The sequence below is a fragment of the Drosophila ananassae genome (assembly GCF_017639315.1).
Source record: "Drosophila ananassae strain 14024-0371.13 chromosome Y unlocalized genomic scaffold, ASM1763931v2 tig00000092, whole genome shotgun sequence".
Taxonomy (NCBI): domain Eukaryota; kingdom Metazoa; phylum Arthropoda; class Insecta; order Diptera; family Drosophilidae; genus Drosophila; species Drosophila ananassae.
In genome coordinates this window covers 669477-690345 of record NW_025319055.1, presented here as the reverse complement: position 1 = coordinate 690345, position 20869 = coordinate 669477, and positions in this window count along the sequence as shown.

Genomic DNA, 20869 nt, shown 5'->3' with positions numbered 1-20869 from the left:
CAAACTAAATTAGATCCTAAGTTCAGAGGACCCTTTTTGGTGGTCGAGGTATTGGACGGAGACCGATACGTTTTAAAGTCTACACAGAACAATAGGCGTTACAAGTATCCACACGAAAGTTTGCGAAAGTTACCATTAGTGCAAATTCCAGAAGAGCTTGATGTAAATTACAAAGAACAATATCAGTTGAAAAAGTCTGTTGAAAAAGAAAGTGTTCATGAAGCCATGTGATTGGCGATGGACGAGAGTTGCTTTAGAAATGTGTTTGATGAATTCGTGAAGCCAACTGTTGGGCGATGGACGAGTAATGAGATTAATGAATTTGTGAAGCCGTATTCTTGGGCGATGGACAATTTAATTAAAGCCAATGTGTTTGGTGAAGAATTTAAAAATCGGCTTGTAAAAGTTTAGTTATGTATTTTGGATTACGTAGTAACAATTTTAACTGATTATTGTATAATTTGAAACCGATTTATTGATCTTTTGTTTGGAAATGGTTTATTAGAGAACATAAGAGATATGTTGAAAATAGAAGTTTAGTTATGTTAATGAACATTATATGAAGTTAAGATTATGTGATTAAGTTCTTTGAAAGCATTTAATAAAATTATAAAGTGGAATGAAATTCAGATGTTGATTATAGACATGAGGACGTGTATATGTCAGGATGGCCGTGTCGGAGAGGAGGTAATTCAGTCTCTCGTTAGGCATTAGACTTTAAGGTGTGACCATTGGTCGTATGGGAATATATCAGTCCTGGTATGATGAGGAATTAGTTTGCGAACTAAGGCCGTGTGTGGCTTCGTTGTGTTGCTAGATCTGGTCCTTCTTTCTTTTTCATCTCTGCTTCGTATTGAGCTAGACGTGTGGACTTAACTGCTAACATTATTTAACAAAAGCTGAGCAACAAAGACAACGAGGACTCGCTGCATCAGTCAGAACATGACATGGAACACCACCAGGGGAACGAACAAAGAAATCCTGAGACCCCGCGAGGAGAAGGCTTAACTTATCCGACATGTACAAATGGGTAACGGTAAGATTTTGTGTGAATCGGTATATTATCTGTCGTGGGTATAGAGTGTTTAACGGCATTAGAGAACGTTAGTTGATTGTTTTCGTTGTGAAAAAGTCTTTTGAATGATTTGCATTGTTTGAGAATATGTTGTTTTTCCTCGCTGTTGAGGTGTTCCGTCTGAATGTATAATTATTGATCTTCCGGTAATTCTGAATTAGTTGCCGCGGACATGCAGTTTAAGTATTGGTGGGTTCGTGGAGAGAACTCTTCTGCCTGTAACGGTTCTTCTAGATAAGGTGTTTGGGTCTGGTCTGAGTTATTGCAGACTTCGAAATTGGCGGATCCTGCGATTGCGGTGTATAAGCCACCTGTTATGACAATTTGATTATCCAAATTCGTGGTTTCATATATAAAGTCTCCCTGCATTAAGTTTACTGGGAGCGGTAGTCGCATTTTGGTATTTTGTGGTAGGGTATGTAATGTATCTACAGGGTTTGCTCTTGTGAGGATTGAGATGGCGGTTTCTGGTGTTTCTAATATGGAGTCGGAAAAGTTAATTTTGGCATTTAGGCCGGAATGAAAATCCATGCCTAGAAGACCATTGAAGTGGGGGTGGAAATTAAATAGTAAGAACTTAAAATTTGGAATTTGTTTGAACTGTTTGAAATTTATTTTATCTGTATATTCCTGAATTTTGAATGTACTGAGTACAGTGTGGATATTTATATCGGGGGTTAGTTTTTTGATGCGGTCTTCGTTAATAAGTGCTAGGTTTATGAATGAGTAGGTAGATCCAGTGTCTAATAAAAATTTGAGAGGTTTTGACACCATGGAGTTTGGTGATAGGAAAACAAATGGCAATGAAGATCCGCGACTCTTCTTGCTTATGTAACCGACTGGCTTCCCGAGGCTTCTAGTGAAAAATTTGCATCATCGTTGATGTTACATAGGGGAGCGTTTGGATTATGGTTGTTTTTGTCTTGGTGATTTAGGGTCTGATCTGATTTGTTGTTGTCGCTGTGTAAAGCGACTATTATTGTCGTTGTTGGTGTTATCATGTCGTGGTACATGGCGGCCGTTGTTGCCATTATTATAATTCTGTTTTGTCCTTTCGCGTATGGGTGATTCCTGTATGTCGAACTGTCGTGTCGTCGATTTTCTTGGTGTTTATTCAGGTTTCTAGAGAAGTTTAATTCGATCTGTCCGTACTCGTACGTTTTCTCGATTGTCTCTGGTCTTTGGTTTCTAATGGCTGACCTAAGTGGGTCCTTTAATCCAACTAAGAATGTATTTAGGCAGAATCTGTCATACTGATCACGTATGGCTTTGAGTGAGTGTCCACTAGGGTCTGCTTCCCTGGCCAGGGACATTAATTCGCTTCTTATTTTAGTGGCTGAGTAATATAGTTTTCCCATACTGAGTCCATCCGGAAGGGTATGTAGCTCTCTAACAAGCGTTTCTTCCGTTTTTTTGCTAGAGTATAGTCGCTTGAGGATTGCTTTCATGTCATCCCAACTGCGGAGTACATCGCAGACACTCAGCGCCTCGTCCGCCCTGCCTTTAATTTTGTCACGGATGATTCCCAGTAAGAATTGTCCCCAAGTTGCTTGGTCCACTGATCTGGCTAACAAAAGTAGCTGTTCTACTCTACTAACAAATCTATCAAGGTTGTCAGGTGGGCCTTCGTAGGTGGGCAGTTGATGAACAAGGGCTAGTAGCTGTTGTAGATTCAGGCTTGTGTTTGTGGAAGTCGATAAATTGCTAAGGGTGGGACTTAGTGGGCCCTGATGCGTTACCGGTATCCTTATCGTTGCTGGGAATATTGTATTGGAATTGAACTAGCTGGTCTTTCTCTTTTGTTTCTATCGCTTTCCTTATCTCAAATAAACTGACCTCGCTCCTTAGATCTAATCTGCCCCTAACTGTGTTACTAGTGGTGGAAATTTTTTTTATTTTATTTTATTTTTTTTTTTGCTATAATGAAATATGGTTAGGGTACGTATATAATGTATGTAGAATAGTAATCACTGTGGACGGAAGTCCACGAGGTTACGACCTTCATGCCTAGGCGTGCGCGAGGAAACTCTATATATAGCCGAAGAATTAAAAATTTTCTGTAGGCAACCGATCTAAATGAATGATATACCAATCGAAAGGTATTGTTTCAATTAGATAATTTTTGTCGAAACATATTCCAAAAGTTATTTGGTTAGGGAGAAATTAGGGTGAAAATAAAAAAATTTTTAATCACTAAAGTGGGGCGGTGGACCCATTTTAGTCCCCAGATTGAATATTTTTATATATTCGCATTCTAGAGCTAAATACGCGTCCATTGGTACCTCATCCGACATTTCATCCGATTTTTCTTCTTCTTCAAAATGAAGCCAGTTGTCGGTTTGTCTGTTTGCACTATTTTTTTTTTGTTAATCCTGAAAAAAAATTGAAAAATGTTTGTTACTATCATATGAGCAACTATTGTTCTACAACTTTTTGAAATACCTTAAGCTTACTTCAAAAAATTAAAAAAACTTTGTTAATGAAAAAGTTCATAACTTTATAATTAAGAAAGATATTAAAAAGAGATTTACGCCGTTGAAATGGGTTTTTAAATATCAATTTTACTTTCTTTGAGACCAAACGTCTATATAGTATACAAAAAAAAATACACTGAAAATAAACTTTTTTTTTAAGAAAAAAAATTATTTTTCAAAATTTGGTCAAAAGTAAAACGTAAACATTGGCTCAAGTTGGACTCGAACCCAGGCCCTCCGTGTTAGGAACCACGACGCTCTCCACTCGGCTAACCTCGAACTTTGTTGCTTGATGGCAACTTTTGATGTAATTCTGCTTTGTGTTTCAGTGTCTCATGTCTTAATGAGAAGACTCAGAAGATTGGTACTTCAACCGACCCGGTCCGACATTTCTTTCAGAAGTTATTCAAGAAATTCGATTTTTACAGTTTTTCAAAATGAAGCCAGTGTGTCTGTTTGTCTGTATTTTTTTCTTGGCAATCCTGAGTAAAATTAGAGGTTTTTGTTATTGTCATATGAGCAATTATTGTTCTACAAAGTTTTGAAAATGCTGTAAAAATCGAATCTCAAAGAAAAACAAGAAAGGAAAGCTAACTTCGGGCGAAGCGGAAGTTGATATACCCTTGCAGTTGTGCCATTTCCGATCGTTCAGTTATTTGGCGGCTATTGGATATAGTTGGCCGATCCCTGAATGAAATTTGGCCAGTAAGATTATTTTGCTCAAAATGGAATCTGCACCAAGTCCCATCTTTCTAACTTAAAAAACACCAAAGTTATGCCAATTCCGATCGTTCTATGACATCTATAGGATATAGTCGGTCCATCCTTATGAAAGTTTGTACATAAGATATTTTTAAATATTTCAAAAATAAAATCCAAATAAAAAAGGGCTTAAGAAGTAAAACGTAAACATTGACTCAACTAGGATTAGAACTCAGGCCCTCCCGTGTTAGAAACCACAACGCTCTCCACTCGGCTAATCTCGGAAAGGAGGGAGATGAAGTATGCCTGATGGAAAATTTTGATGTTATTCTGCTTTATGTTTCAGTGTCTCATGTCTTAATGAGAAGAATGCAACATTTTATGAGTAGAACGCTTTATATGCACTGAGCATATAATGCATATAAATAAATGCAGCCAACTCCCTTTTGGGCCAAATCATGAGTTAAAAGCTAAAAAAAAAAACCAGGCAAACCAACTCCGCCAATACTTTTCTAATATTTATTATTTTATATCGCACACCCAAAATTACATTCAACAATTGGTTTAACTAGAAAAACTGGAAAAACGTAATTTCCAGTTTTTTTAATTTTTTATCTTTGCTCATTTATTTTAGATATAATACATGTTTATTATATGATTGATCGGATATGCCATAAATTTTTTTTTTTTATAAGTTAGAAGGATGGAATTAGTACAGATTGCATTTTGGGCAATCTTATCCGATTTTCAAAATTTTATTAGGATAATTGGCTTAACTTTGTTGTTTTTGAAGCTAGAATGATGGGACTATCTATGGTTTCCGTTTTGGGCAATCGAATCCTATGTTTCATAAGAATCGGCCAACTATATCCTATACCTGCCATATAACTGAACGATCGGAAATGGCACAACCTTTCTATTTTTAAAGATGCTTGGGGCTGTTTTCAATATTTTTATTAGAAATTTTGTTGATGGTGAAATTCTCATAAGGATCGGACAACTATATAGGATCCGATAGTTGTCCGATCCTATATAGGATCGGCTCCGCCCGAAGTTAGCTTTCCTTTCTTTGTTTTTAATAATTTATTATATAGTGGAACTCTCATAAGGATAGGCCTCTCATCTGTTAATTTGTTAAAATAATTTGGTTTCCCACAACTACGAAACAATTTTGGATTTTGGACAAAAATACAACTGATATCATATAAAAAAAACCTCTTGACGAGTTAAAGTACCGGTGACGAACCTGCAAGCGAAACCCAAAATATCTGATATTAATTTCAGTGACGATAATATGCTATATAGGTGTACAAAATTGCATATAAAAAATATTCTTGTTCGGCACGTGCAAGAAAAACAAAAAAAAAAAATCAGTCACGTGCCGAACAAGAATATTTTTTATATGCAATTTTGTACATCAAGAGTTTCACAAGCGGCGTAACACAAATACATGCATACATGTTTGCTTGATTTTTGCCAAAGGGAACAGTATGATATTTGTGCAGGTTTAATTTATTCTTCCATTTTTGTGTTTTTTTTTGTTTTAGTATTCTTGTTTTTATGTATTTCCTAATAATATATTAGCGTTTGTGTAAATGAAAACGATCCCGGTGCCTTCACAGCGATTGTTGTACACAGGGTCGTTAATCACACAACTTACTCAACTTGTAAACTTACACAACTTGTAAAGCACTGTGTGCGGATTGTCCCTTTGCGTTGTCGGCGATTAATGTGATATTGGCAAATCGGTGATATTTGAGGGCACGTTATTTTTTTTTTTTTTGTTCTTACGCAGAGAGTTCTGGTCACAACGAAGTCTAATGTTCGACTGATCGTTTTTTTTTTTGAGCTGCTATGTATTGATGATACCGGTGCCTTATAAGCGATTGATGTACACATATACGGTCATCGCACACAGCAGCTGTGTTGGTATAATAGTTGTAAATTGTCCCACACAAGCAATCCCGGTGCCTTATGAGCGTTTGATGCCACATATACGGTCGCTTGCATGGTATTTAGAATTTGATTTCGTTTGTTTTGTTTCTTTTATTTGCACATTTTTGTGTATCGCTCACTCCCGAAATCCCATTTGCACTTGCACTTTATTATGTTTTATTTCCTTTTACAGTTGTTCTCTCCTTTAAGTACGTATGTATTATGTGTAACTAACTCACTACTAAAAGTTTCCACGACCACCGTTGTCACCTGTTCACTCACCTCAGCCTACAAGGAAAATTGGAACGATAAGCGTAGTGGGCATGGTTAATCCCTTGTTCGTAGTCCGGCTGCGCCAGTTACAGTGTCGTGTCCGAGGGAGTAGAGGATCTCGTATGAGATTGTCGCTTTTTTAAATGCAGAAAGGCTTGCAAATAAAATGACTGTGTTGCTTGGAGTTCAAAATAAGAATACTGTTTTATTATAAAGAAGATGTATGGGAAAAGAGTGAACGAGAGTAGTCTTTCATTGTCAGAGTTCTTCCATTTGCGCTAGTCTTGCAGTTCCCGGGTCTGTGTTCTCTCTCTGTGGCTGTGGAGAGAGGAATGTTAACTCGTTCTCTCCCTGTGGTTGCGGAGAGGTGCATGTTCACCCCCGCATATGCCCATGAACCGATCCGATAGCTCCCGCAAAGAAGCAACAGACCCTGACTCGACCACACGAAGCTGCAGGATCTCATTGATGTGAGACCGGAAAGTTAAACGCGTCAGTAATTTCCATCGCTCTCACCGTCTCCAAGGCTGACTCTCGCAGGCATGAAGTGGACCACCGGAGCTTTTCCATTTTTATTAGGTGAGGATGGCTGCCAATCGTGATCTTAAAAAGGGCGTAGAAATCCGGACAGTCGGCAAGCCGCCGCTTAATTGCGGCGGTGGCAAGGAGGGGCTGGCACCATAATGGTGCAACCCTCATTCCACGCTGCAGTCTTCACCTTTATCCCATAAATTTCCAGCGCGAGTGATGCAAAACAAAAACCAAGAAATGTTTATTTTTTTTGTTTTTAGTTTAGCAGTTTTTTCAGTCTCAGTCTCTATAGAAAAATGTTTGGAGAAAAATCATAGAAGACCAAAAATTCATGCGGAAAATCAGAGATTTCAACTTTGGATGAGTATTCCAAAGATATGGTAACTACGAGATACAATTTTTGAATTTTAGTTGGTACACATACATTTTTAAAAATGATATGTACTAGAAACAATGATGGTCATCGCCATTACACGGCCTACATATTTCAATATATGGTAAAATTTGATCAATTTCTTCTCTTAGGTGTACCGCGAAAACTGTGGGTGATAGAAACTATGTTTGTTCTGGTACTAGAAACAATGATGGTCATCGCCATTAGACGGCCTACATATTTCAATATATGGTAAAATTTGATCAATTTCTTCTCTTAGGTGTACCGCGAAAACTGTGGGTGATAGAAACTATGTTTGTTCTGGACTTTGGTTCAGGGGCGCCTGAAGGTTATGGAGCAGGTAAAATTATGCGTGGAGGAAAAAAAAAGTTGGAAATGGTCGGCCTGTGTAATTTATTGAGAGCTAATTCCGCGCAATATAACAAAATAGCTGCTCGTCAATAACAACTCCAAAATATGCAATAAGACCAAGAGCTTTATCGCAGAAGCTCTTCGAAAGGTCTCAAAAGCGCATGCGCTATAAATGGCAACAAAGTGCATGCGAAGACAAAAGAGAAGATTAAATGCCGTTATCAATATTCAATAAATTATCAATATTCTAATAGGCTTATCTGGTAGCTGCTTAGCCCAACTGGCACTGCATAAGTACATAACCCTTACCTTGGTTGTTATTGGCAATTCTACCAACTCGGCTTCAAATTCATCCAATTCATTTATTTGCTCGACCTGGTCTTGCATCTCATTTGCCTTAAAACCAGCACCAGCGGTCTTTACTAGAGGAAGTGATCCAGCTTCCAAATGTTCCTCTTACCGGCGAAAGCTTTTTAATTTATCAGGTAATCTTCTTTTCAAACCATCAAGGGTAAGAAATTAATTCTGTTAATTATTATCCATTAAAAAAAAAAATATTATTTTTCAATAAGGAAGCAAAAGAGATGAAAAGTTTAGTTTAATTTATATTACTATATTTTTTTAAAATTATTGAAATTAAAATAAATATAAATATCGATAAGATTCGAAAACGAGAGTTGAAATGGGGAAACATTCGAAATGTGTGGAAAGTCTTAACCTTCTTACTTCTGGAACTAAATAAATATATTTTATTTTTAGAGGCAAAAGAGAGAGGGTGAAATTTTGACCCAAACCTTATCTGCGTGGCTTTATAGCTTATATAGTCTCTAAGATCCACTTGGGGCTTGGGTGTTGAATATATATTCCTTATGGGGTGGTTGATAGCCTTATCACCCAATACAAAACAACATCTTCTACTCAAAACCAAATCATCCATTCTTCTTTGGAATGTGATCCAGGACTGGAACGAACTAATGTTGTTACTCATTAGCGAACTCAACCTTTCAAAACCTCCACATCATGCACATGCAGTGCCAAAGGTGACAGTATTTAGGCTGTACTCGGAAATTTCGTTTTGATAATTCTTCCATTAAATGCATTAAAATTGAGCATCATCCTGGTGCATGTCGATACAACGGTACATCCATTTTAAATCTACCCAACGGGTCCCAGGTTGCGGATAGCGGACGACCTTTTCAGTAAGGTAAGCTGTAAATAAAGCGAAGGATTCCATAGCAGGGCTCTCCTCGGAGTGCCTCCTAAAAAATAAACCCGGACATCTATCAAACATCCGCGTCGAAAAGGAAGCAATCCCAGGATGCCGCATCCTGATCGACCGGGGTAACCCCGTCGGCAAAGTCCCGAGGGATAAGTGGAGATGTATAGAAGCAGCCCTAGCATCTAAATGCTTTGAACTTCTGGGCAAGGAATCAGGCTCTCGTCCTGTCTGCAAAGACGTTGGGTGGTCCAAGACAGTGTGAAGGTGATATCTTGCTATGAAGAGAGGTTCGCAGAGTTAGACGAGTGGAAGAGTTAGACAACGTCTACCTCTGCCCTGATTCTGCAGATTAACCTCCACCATTGTGAAGCATCCTCAGCTGCACTGCTGGCACCTCGATCACACATTTCATAAAAAGAAACCCCCAAAAAATGGTAAAGAAATCAAAAAATTCAACATATGAAAATGCTGTGTGTACGTATGTTATCCAGTATGGATATCCTTTTTTGATTTTTTTTATTAGTAAAGTAATTTAAATGTTACATCAGCAAATAGTCGCATTGCGATTGCCTGTTGTGATTTTTTAGTTATGAGGACAACCGTTATGGCGCGACGGCAGTCCATAACATCCATTAAAAAAAAACAGCATATTGTATACACATATATACAGCATATATACAATCGTATCAATATAGAACCCCCTTAAAAAAAATATAGCGACATATGACCATTCAGCCTTTTCCAACACTCATTTGATCGTACCCGATCTACCATGTCACAGAGCTGCCAAATGCTACCAAATACGCTTGTGAAGCAGTACTAACTCAAAATAAAAATGGATTACAGCTTCCAGTTGCATACGCATCAAGATCCTTTACGAAAGGTAAAAGCAACAAGAGCACTACAGAACAAGAATTAGCAGCTATTCATTGGGCAATAACATACTTGAGACCATATATTTATGGTAGACATTTCACTGTCAAAACAGACCACAGAGCACTTAACTATTTATTTTCAATGGTAAATCCCAGTTCCAAACTAACTCGAATGAGACTTGAATTAGAGGAATATAATTTTACGGTAGAGTATCTAAAGGATAAATATAATTATGTAAAGTCACTACCAGAAACCAAAGTAGACAAAAATCCTGCGTAGGAAAAGAAAAAATAAAATTGAAGTACGTAAAGTAGAGACCTTGCATGTAAATACCTATGTGTTTATTTAAGCACGAAAGGAAAATTACAGCAATATATGATATTAGCGATTTGTATACTAATGGAACCATTGACTTAGGTCAATTCTTTCAAAGGCTTGAAAAGCAACATGAAACTCAAAGTGGCACCGTGGGAAAATATCTTTGAACATGTTACAATTGATCATTTTAAAAATATGGGCAATTATATATTGAAATCATTAAGAGTAGCGCTACTCAACCCGGTGACCGTAATAAAAAATAATAAAGAAAAAGAAGCTATATTGTCTACATTCCATGATGATCCAATACAAGGTGGTCACACAGACATTACTAAAACCTGGGCCAAGGTCCAGAGACGCTATTATTGGAAAAATATGTCCAAAGACATAAAAGAGTACATAAAGAAATTTCCTAAATGCCAAAAGTCTAAAACAACTAAACACACTAAGACCCCATTAACTATAACTGAAACTCCACAAAGAACTTTCGATAGAGTAATTGTGGATACGGTTGGTCCACTACCAAAATCAAACAATGGAAACGAGTGCGCAGTAACACTCATATGCGATTTAACTAAATTCCTGGTAGCTATACCAATACCAAATAAAAGTGCAAATTCAGTAGCAAAAGCTATATTTGAAGATTTTATTCTGGAAAAAAAGCTCAGTTGCGCTCTCTTGAGAATTCGCCCCGCTTCGCCGCAATAGATAATGATTAGATTAAATTAGTAGCATAATTAAAAGTCGAGAAAAAAATTAATGTCTAGTATAAGTTAGCATAGGGCGGAGCGGGAGCGAAATAAAAGCTCAGTTGCGCTCTCTTGGGAATTCGCCCCGCTTGAAAATCATAGTAAACAGCCACTGTTGGGACTTGTGCCAGCATCAAAAATCATAATTATTTCTATTTCTATTCTTTCAGTGTAACCAGCCGCAGCGGTCCACTAATTGCCCGTTATCAGCTGCTCCATATTCTTTGTTTCTCCCAGATTCGCATGCGCTTTGTTGTTCTTTTGTAGCGCATGCAGTTTGGGAGCTTTGGTGGAGCTTCTGCGCAAGCTCTTAGGTTTTATGACTTGTAATTCGGCATTGTTTTGGACCGGCCGCGGAATTTGTTTTGGGGCTAAATTGACCCAATAAAAATATTGAAATCGAATTGTGGATTGTGTATTAATTCGGTCGCTATCAAAATTCTGATAGCTCAACATTGGTGACCCCGACGTGATCGCGCTCTAATTGATTTGTGATCATTAAAGTGCTTAAAGGAAACCTTGCAAAGGAAAACTTGTTGCTGTTGTTTCCATTGCATTGCACCTTGCACAAAAACAAATTGCATAATGGAGTCTGGAGATGTACATAGCTAGTGCCTCGGTTCCTGCAAGCAGGGAAAGGCTTTTGCGGCGAAGAGCAGAGGTGACCTACCAGGAGATGGAAGCCCTGCATAACAAGGTCAAGGCTGCAGTTCAGAAGGAAGATTTGACCATCATGGTACTGGAGCCGTTGGAAATTGCGTTGCGCAAGAAATTTACCACACTCCAGGATGAGTTAGAGCGATTGAGCTCTGTTGAAGTTGGGAGTGAATTATGCTGGAAGTTCTCCCAGCTTGCCGCTGATGTGCGCTTTGACATTCAGGTGGGAATGGCAAAGCACTCCATGAGGGTACCTGCACACTCCACTTGTCTCGACGGCCCCAATGGTCCCACTGCTTCGTCAATGGCAGAACCAACCGGTGGTGAAGGTGCAGGATGGTCTGTTGGAAAATCGTCGCTCATGCAGTCAGGATTACCCGCTGGACCGCGACATCCAATCGGGTTCTCGGGATTTGAAGTTGGAACAAACCTTGAACAACGATCACGATAGCCAGGACGTGGGCCATTGCGTCTCATCAGTGCCCCTGCTATCCACCGCTCCCCCCGTGGTCGCTATTTCAACGTCGCATCTGGCAGTTGTCTGCGATGGATTTTCTGAAGCTGCTATACTTAATCCCTCATCTGGCCCGGGATTTGGATTATTGTCACAGTTGCCGATTAAGTCAGCGCCCAGGTCTGACTCCATTCTGGACTCTAGCCTGCACCCTTCCAATGGGGGGAGGTCGCCCGCATCGCTGCTGCCGCCGTCTGCAGCTGCCAAGGTGGCTGCTGCTCCAGCCGTGAAGGCTCCCGATCCTGCAATCGAAAGGTGCGCCTACGCGCAATTTCGGAAAGAAGTTTCCTTCCACTTTCGCCACTCTATTGAAGCCTGGCTCGAGCGCTCTCTGGATCTGGATGGACACGGCAGCCTGCAACTGAGAATTATGGACCTTGAGATCATCAGCAATATTATGTGATGAAGCTGTCCCATGCCCCTAAGGATTTTTTGTTGAAAGATGGAATTCAACGGGGGGAGGATGTTGGGACTTGTGCCAGCATCAAAAATCATAATTATTTCTATTTCTATTCTCTCAGTGTAACCAGCCGCAGCGGTCCACTAATTGCCCGTTATCAGCTGCTCCATATTCTTTGTTTCTCCCAGATTCGCATGCGCTTTGTTGTTCTTTTGTAGCGCATGCAGTTTGGGAGCTTTTGGTGGAGCTTCTGCGCAAGCTCTTAGGTTTTATGACTTGTAATTCTGCATTGATTTGGTCCGGCCGCGGAATTTGTTTTGGGGTTAAATTGACCCAATAAAAATATTGAAATCGAATTGTGGATTGTGTATTAATTCGGCCGCTATCAAAAATTCGGATAGCTCAACAGCCACTTTTAGTTTTTTTTGAAAGTGTTGAGATAAACTAATCTCAGTAAACATGTTGGCGCCCCCTGGTGGACTTGCCTACTATAATTTCTAAATAAAGCAAATTTTGAGAAATTTAATCATTAAATTTCTTGCCTCTCTGGTGAAGCCTTAGGAACTATCAAAGGAATTCTAAGTCACCGAGAGTAATTACGACAAATCTATCGCTAGTCTAAAAAGAGTTTATGATAACGAATGTCTCATCTTTGCGAACCAAATACGTCAACTGTTCAGCCTTCCAAAAATATTGCAGCCGTCTGCGTCGTCGTTGAGGGGTCTCATCAGCACTGTGTCATCGATTTATGGATCATTATTATCCATAGGAGATGACACTAAAATTGCAAACTCTATGATTATATATTTAGTTTTGAGTAGAGTAGATCCAGTGGCCGGGCAAAAATGGGAAGAGTCACTGGATTATGAGGAATGATGTCAAATCTGTGCAAGATCGCATAATAAACTTCTGCACCGATTTACAGTGATTGAAAATAACTTAGCGTTACCACCCCCAACAGAAAATCCTCCTTCACCGTTAACGAATGATGGCCCTTCCCCTTCAAATGCTTTGCATGCGTAAGCTCTAGAAAGGGTATTGTTAGCGACGTCGATCGTAAGCGTTCGAACGAAAAGTGGCGAGCACATATTGGCTCGAGCATTACTTGACTCAGGGTCACAAATGAACTTCATTACTGAAGATCTTGCTCAACGCTTACAGATCCGTAGGGAGGAATCGTGCATCAACTTGCTTGGAATTGGTCAATCTAATTCACAAGTAAAGAAAAAGATATACACCGTGGTGAATTCGAGAATCAATGGAAGCGAGTTTCCGTTCGACTTTTGGATTTTAAAAAAAAATTTCAGACTATCCCCTGACCAGTCAGTAAACGTGAATGATTGGATCCTACCAAAGAACTTGCCCTTAGCAGACCCATATTTTTATAAACCTCAGCGGATGGATATGTTAATTGGAGCTGAGTCATTATTCGAACTTGTGTCTGTTGGCCAAATAAAGCAAGGTCCGAACCATCCCATACTGCAAAAAACGCTTCTTGGATGGATAGTACCGGGAAAATACATGGTAAATTCATCAACCCCTCAACAACCGGTCTCTAGCCTGAATTGCCAGGAAGAAATATTGGAATCGATAGATCACAATTGGAAATAATTCTGGTCGTTTTGTCGACAGAACAGGAGTTGTGTGAGGTCGATTCGAAGTCAGACTTCCATTTAAGTCGGATCCAAGCGTTTTGGGCAACTTATTCGAGATAGCCAAACGCCGTTTTTTGTCGCTCGAGAGAAGTTTATCTCGAGATCCGAACTTAAAGAAAATGTATTTGGAATTTATGGAAGAATACGAATCCCTAGATCATATGTCCCCTGTAAGCAATGAGGTTCTTGCTACTCCACACTACATAATAACCACCAGTGTGTCTTACGGCCTCAAAGTACAACGGCCAAACTACGAGTCGTTTTTGATGTGTCCTGTAAGACATCCACACAAAAATGTTTGAATGATTTGTTGATGGTGGGTCCAACAATTCAGGAGGAGCTGTACTCAACTCTTCTTCGGATTCGTCTAAACAAATTCGCTCTGATAGACGACATCAAAAAGAAGTATCGCCAATTAATGATGAATGAAGCAGATAGGCGATACCAGTTGATAGTGTGGAGAAAAGAATCATCGGAGTCCTCGAAATTGTGCAAGCTCAACACCGCTACATATGGCACTGCACCAGCCCCATTCCTGGCCATAAGGTGTTTGAAGAGGTTGAGTGAATCCGCGAAAAATTCACTCCCTCGGGCTGCTAAAGTTATTGGGTCTGACTTTTACGTCGACAACATGTTAACGGGCGCTGGTTGCGTGGAAGAGCTAAAGACAATTAAGTCAGAAGTAACTCAGGTTCTTCAAATCGCTGGGTTTGAATTGAGTAAGTGGTTTTCAAAACTCGCCTGAAGTTACTGCATCCGAGAGCAAAATTCAGAACAAAATTGACTGAACAAAATTCAGCTCGCCTTGTCACAGTTAGAAGATATCTCAATACCGAGATTTTTGATGAGTGAGCTGAACTCACCATTTCAAATTCATGCCTTTTCTGACGCATCGATGAGATCCTTTGGAGCCTGCGTCTATATTCGTTGCGAATCTGCAGAAGGTATTAAAGTCTCGTTGTTGACTGCAAAGTTCAAAGTAGCGCCGCTTAAGACAAAGACGCTCCCCCGTCTTGAGTTATATGCCGCTCACCATCTCGCAGACCTGTGCCGTAAAATCAAGCCTCTTATAAAAGTCCCGATCGAACGCAGTATGTATTGGTCAGATTCAGAAGTTTGTCTTCACTGGATACGTTCCTATCCATCGTCGTTGTCAACGTTCGTATCAAATAGAGTTGCTGAGATTCAAGAGGGGTCAGAGGATAGCACGTGGCGGCATGTACGAACTAAACAGAACCCGGCAGATATCGTGTCAAGAGGTGAAGACGTGAAGGAGACAGTGGAATCGATCTGGTTTACAGGTCCATCGTTTTTAACGGAGCCGGTTTGATCCGACACCAGAGGTGTTGCAGATGGAAGTAAAAAAAAAGAAAGGAAAGCTAACTTCGGGCGGAGCCGAAGTTTATATACCCTTGCAGTTAAGTTGCAGTCCGCTATTTGGCGCCACGCATCTTATATTATTAGATATATAACGGATCGTATATAGTTGTCCGATCCTTATGAAATTTGGCATATTGAATTATTTTGCCCAAAGAGGCATCCATTGAAAATCCCATCCTTCTAACAACGAAGTTATGGTATTTCCGATCAATCAGTTATATGGCAGCTATAAGATATAGTCGACCGATCCCGGCCGTTCCGACTTATATACTGCCTGCAAAGGAATGAAGGGTGTGTGCAAAGTTTCAACTCGATAGGTTTAAAGCTGAGAGACTAGTTTGCTTAGAAACAGACTGACAGACAGACGGACAGACGGACATGCTCATATCGACTCAGGAGGTGATCCTGATCAAGAATATACATACTTTGTAGGGTCGCAGATGTCTCCTTAACTGCGTTGCACACTTTTGACCAAAATTATAATACCCTCTGCAAGGGTATAAAAATGCGGTCGGATTAACCGCAATGCGGTCGGATAAACCGCAAAGTTCCCTTTGAGAGTGTACCTTTACCTGTCGGATATCAAGAAGCATTTAATAAAATTGTCCAGATAGTTCAATAGCACGAGTATCAAGAGGAAATAAAAAATATTCGAAAAAATCTTGTTGTTAGTCCAAGTCTATAAAAGCTACTGCAGAAGTTTCCATTATTGTTGACGAAGCGCTCTCAATTTGTCCAGAGCTATATCCGATAGTTGCACGAGTCAAATTTTTATGTGGGTCCACGAGCACTGGTGAGTCTCTTGCGACAGCGTGTTTGCAGTCAGATAATACGGTCATGCATATGCTGTTTTAAATGCAAGCCTCATCTGATGACTCAAATCATGAGAGATTTACCCTTAGATCGAATCTGTGCTCTCCGCCCGTTCTCCATATGTGGCGTGGATTTCTGTGGCCCTATTGAAACGACGTTGAAAATTCGTGGTAGACCAAAAGTCTTACATTGCCCTTTTCTTTTGCGTCCAAGGCAGTTAATTTAGAAGTAGTATCTGACTTATCAACTGATTCCTGTTTATTGGCATTTCAAAGCGGCACTGCGGCAGCGAATCGAGGACGAGGCGGATGAACTGCGATAATATGCATCAAAACAAGGATGCGTATTTTCGTTCATACCGCCGCGGGCTTCGAACATGGGCGGACTTTGGGAGGCAGGTGTCAAATCTGCAAAGAGGAGCTGCAGACCGTCCTCGTTGGTATCGAAGACGTGATGAATTCGCGGCCCCTGTGCGCCCTCAGTCAGGACCCAAGCGACGGCGATGCGTTGACTTCTGGGCACTTGTTGATAGGCGGGCCGCTCATCACCCCCCCATTACCGCGGACCCCGGACGAGCAGGCCCTAACGTGCTTGCGGCGATGGCGGCTTGTCTCGTCAATCAAGCAAACGTTTTAGCAGCGATGGTCCCGGGAGTACGTCTTGGGCCTAAAGATGCGGTCGAAGTGGCATCGGGAGCAGGAAGACATCAGGAAGGGCGATCTGGTCCTGGTCGCAGAAGACCACCAGCCGCCCCAAAGGTGGATTACCGCCAGGGTCATCGAAACACACGCCAGCGCGGACGGAAGGGTCAGGGTCGCCGTCGTGAGGACTAGCGCTGGAACGATCTTCAAAAGGGCGATCCATAAACTCGCTAGGCTGCCGGTTAGTTGAAGCCGGATGGAGGCCTTCAACGGGGCCGGTGTAGAATAATTAGATTAGATTAGTAGCATAATTAAAAGTCGAGAAAAAAATTTAAGTCTAGTCTATGTTAGCATACGGCGAAGCGGGAGCGAAATAAAAGCTCAGTTGGGCTCTCTAGCGAATTCGCCCCGCTTCGCCGCAATAGATAAGCTAGGCTTAAGTTCTTTTGGTTAAAATATAGCGAATTATAACGTTGAGTCAAACGCTTGGTTTTTATTTTCGTCGTTGTTAAAAATTCGGTATTTCGCCATTTGTGGACCCCAGGAGCCAGACCGCCTAAAATCCGGCATCGGTCTGGCCATGAGTAGAGGTAGGTTCATTCCCGAGCGAGAGATTGAGCTGAAGAGAAAAGAATATGTCTACTTTATAGGGTCGAAGATGTCTCCTTCACTGCCTTGCACACTTATGACAAAAATTATAATACCCTTTGCAAGGGTACACTCTGGGTATAAAAATATTAAAGAAAGGGAAATGTTTCTTTAAGAGGTAAGTTGAAGGAAGTCTTTGAGGAGTTCGACATCCTTACACAGGACCTTGAAGCACAAGCGTGAGAGTTCGAATAATGGGAACCACTTGTTGCACCAGCTGCTAGACACCCGAATTACTCATTCTTCACTGCGTAGGCTGATGCCCTTGAAGAAGAGCAAGAATGAAGTCATCGAAAGGCTGGTAGAAAACAACATGCCGCGCATCAAAATGTTCTTAAGATTAAATGCATTTGCATTTTTACAGGTGTTCGTCAGTAGAGCGTTATGCGGCAACTACGTCAAACTTGAACTCGCGGGAGTAGCGGTAAGGTCCCGGGGTCGTAGTCTAAGAACGTAAAAAGTCTGACTAAATTTACCTGGATTCTGCAAGGGACTGCTCGGGTTGGCCAGACGCTAGCTGTGATCAGGCTGGAATTGATGTGGCGGCCTTGAAGTCCTGGGTAGGGTTTCCTCAAGCACCGTTGAGATGGTGGTTCGGCTGATTCTTATCGGCCGGTCCTACTGGCGGTCCGTTTCACGGGAGCAACACTCGAAGTAGGTTAGATAACGCGGGGTCTGCTGGTGGTCCGTTTCACGGGAGCAACACTCGAACCAGACTGGTATGCCGCGGGATCTCCTCGTGGTCCGTTTCACGGCAGCAACACTCGGAGTAGTTAGGTGACACGGGGTCTACTTGTGGTCCGTTTCACGGGAGCAACACTTGAAGTGGACTGGTATGCCGCGGATTCTACTGGTGGTCCGTTTGCACTGGAGCCACGCGAAGTAGATAGTTATGGAGCGTCCTACTTTGTGAATCGTTTTACACAGGATCACGTGATGTAGGTCACTTTAAGTGCCGTAGGTTAAACTCTGAGTAACGAGATGATTGACTCTGATTTCGCAACTGTCTTTATTTCAGAATTTCAGAATATTACCTTTCATTAACGACTTGCCCCTTCCCTTAACTAATTCACTTGTACTTATGTACGCGGATGATGTTAAGCTATGTCTTCAGTATAAATTTACTTGCGCCCAGTCTAGACTTCAATCCGATTTGGATAATCTTCAAAATTGGTGTTTAGCAAATAACCTAAAGCTTAATGGATCGAAATGTCAACTTATGTCTTTTTACCGATCTAGTCCTCACCAGGCTATGTACTTTATCTATGGGAACGTCTTAGAACGATTAACTCAGGTTAACGATCTAGGTGGCCTATTAGATTTGAAACTTACATTTACCGACCATATATCTACCATGGTTAATAAAGCTATGGGTGTGCTTGGTTTTATTAAAAGATGGTCAAAAGAATTGACCCGTACATAAATAAAACGGTATATACATCACTGGTCCATCCGATTCTTGAGTATGGATCTTGTGTCTGGAGTCCTCAATATGGAGTACACCAAGATCACATTGAATCTGTACAAAAAAACTTCCTTACTTTTGCGCTTAGGGGACTTAATTGGGATGCAAATCTTTACCTCCCCTCTTATCATAGTAGACTTTTACTAATCAACTTACCATCATTAACAAATCGTAGAACGATGCTGGGTGTCATGTTTTTATATAATCTTATTTATGGAAATATAGACAGCCAGCATTTACTAACACGCTTAAATTTTAACATTCCTAGTAGAAGGACCAGAAACTTTCGTCCTCTGCTCCTCAGCCATTGTAGTTCGACATATGCCAAACACGATCCGTTCAGGGTATTATGTTCGGACTACAATGGTCTCTACCACATCTTGTCACTTTGCCCTACTAACAATCTTAAATCGCTTATATTAACCGCCTTATCTGTGCAACACTCTTCCTCGTGATATCTTTCTCCTAATCCTCGCTTATCTATCTCGGATCTATTCCCGCGATTCGAGCCGTACGTTACGCGGCAGCGTCCCTCGGTCGGTTGGACGGGAGGTGGGCTGTAGTATGCAGTAACAACCGCGCAAAAAAAAAAAAAAAAAATAGGCAAGCCTCCACAGAACTACAGCCGCAGGTCGAGTCGACCCCAGGATGCTGTTCTGCACGATGTGCGGCCCAACATTAGTAAGAGGCATAAAGTGATCTTGGGGAAAATGCGCAGCGGTCTCAGCCACAGAGAGAAGATCGCTGGTTAAGTCTCTTGTCTTCATAATAATTACCTCAGCTAGATGCACACATAATTAAAATATATTTGAGTACAAGACTCACTTCCCCTCTTTATCTTAAAGCGGACGGACGTGTTTTTTGTGCGCACTACGTTTTTGTAAAATTTGCAATAAGCTTTCTATAAACAATCGGTGTTTATTTCTTTACATACATTAAAACAAATTGCAATTTCTTAGATCCGTATCGCTTCGCGTGTGCACTGATATATTTGGAGGTAAAATAATAATTTGTTTAATTTTCCTTCCAAACATAGCCCTGCTCTGCTTCTTCATCTCCTACGGTGTTGTTGCTATTCTTTTGCTTCTACTCTCGCTCAATAGATATTCTTATCTCTATTTCTTTAAATCTTACTAACTTGCACTAACTGCTCTCTTTAATCTCCCCCTTTCGTTTCCTTGGTACAGTGGTTCAAGGTTCCTCATTAATAAAATCAAATAATATTTTTAAATTAATTATTAATTTTTTTAATAATTTTTAATAAATTAATTGTTTAATTTTTAATAATTTTTAATAAATTAATTATTTAATTTTAAATAATTTTTAATAAATTAATTATTTAAATTTTTAACAATTATGGATTTTAAATTGGTCTGTGCATTAAAGTCTTGCAATAAGACAATCTCGTCTTCCCAGCCTACCATCCATTGCTGGCTCTGTGAAAACGTTTTACACGCTAAGTGTGCCGGATGCAATCTCGCGTAGGTCTGGTCTCCACTTTTGCTGTGACGGTTGTCGTGCTGTTCAGGACGAAATGAGGTCGTTCATGAGGCAGACTAAAAGCGGTTTCAAGGAGTTGATTAGTGGTTTTCGAAAAATCAATGACCAACTCTGTGCGCTTGATACACAGTTTAGTAGTCTTCAACTACTAAATGAGTCTCCAAAGCGTAAGAAATCCGCTTTTAGTGATGTGCACGGGTTGAATAATCTTTAGCCTGCTCAGCCGACAACTATGCAGCCGCTTATATCTCTGGCCACCCCAAGGGCCGGACCTGAGAAAAATTCGGCTTTCGAATGTC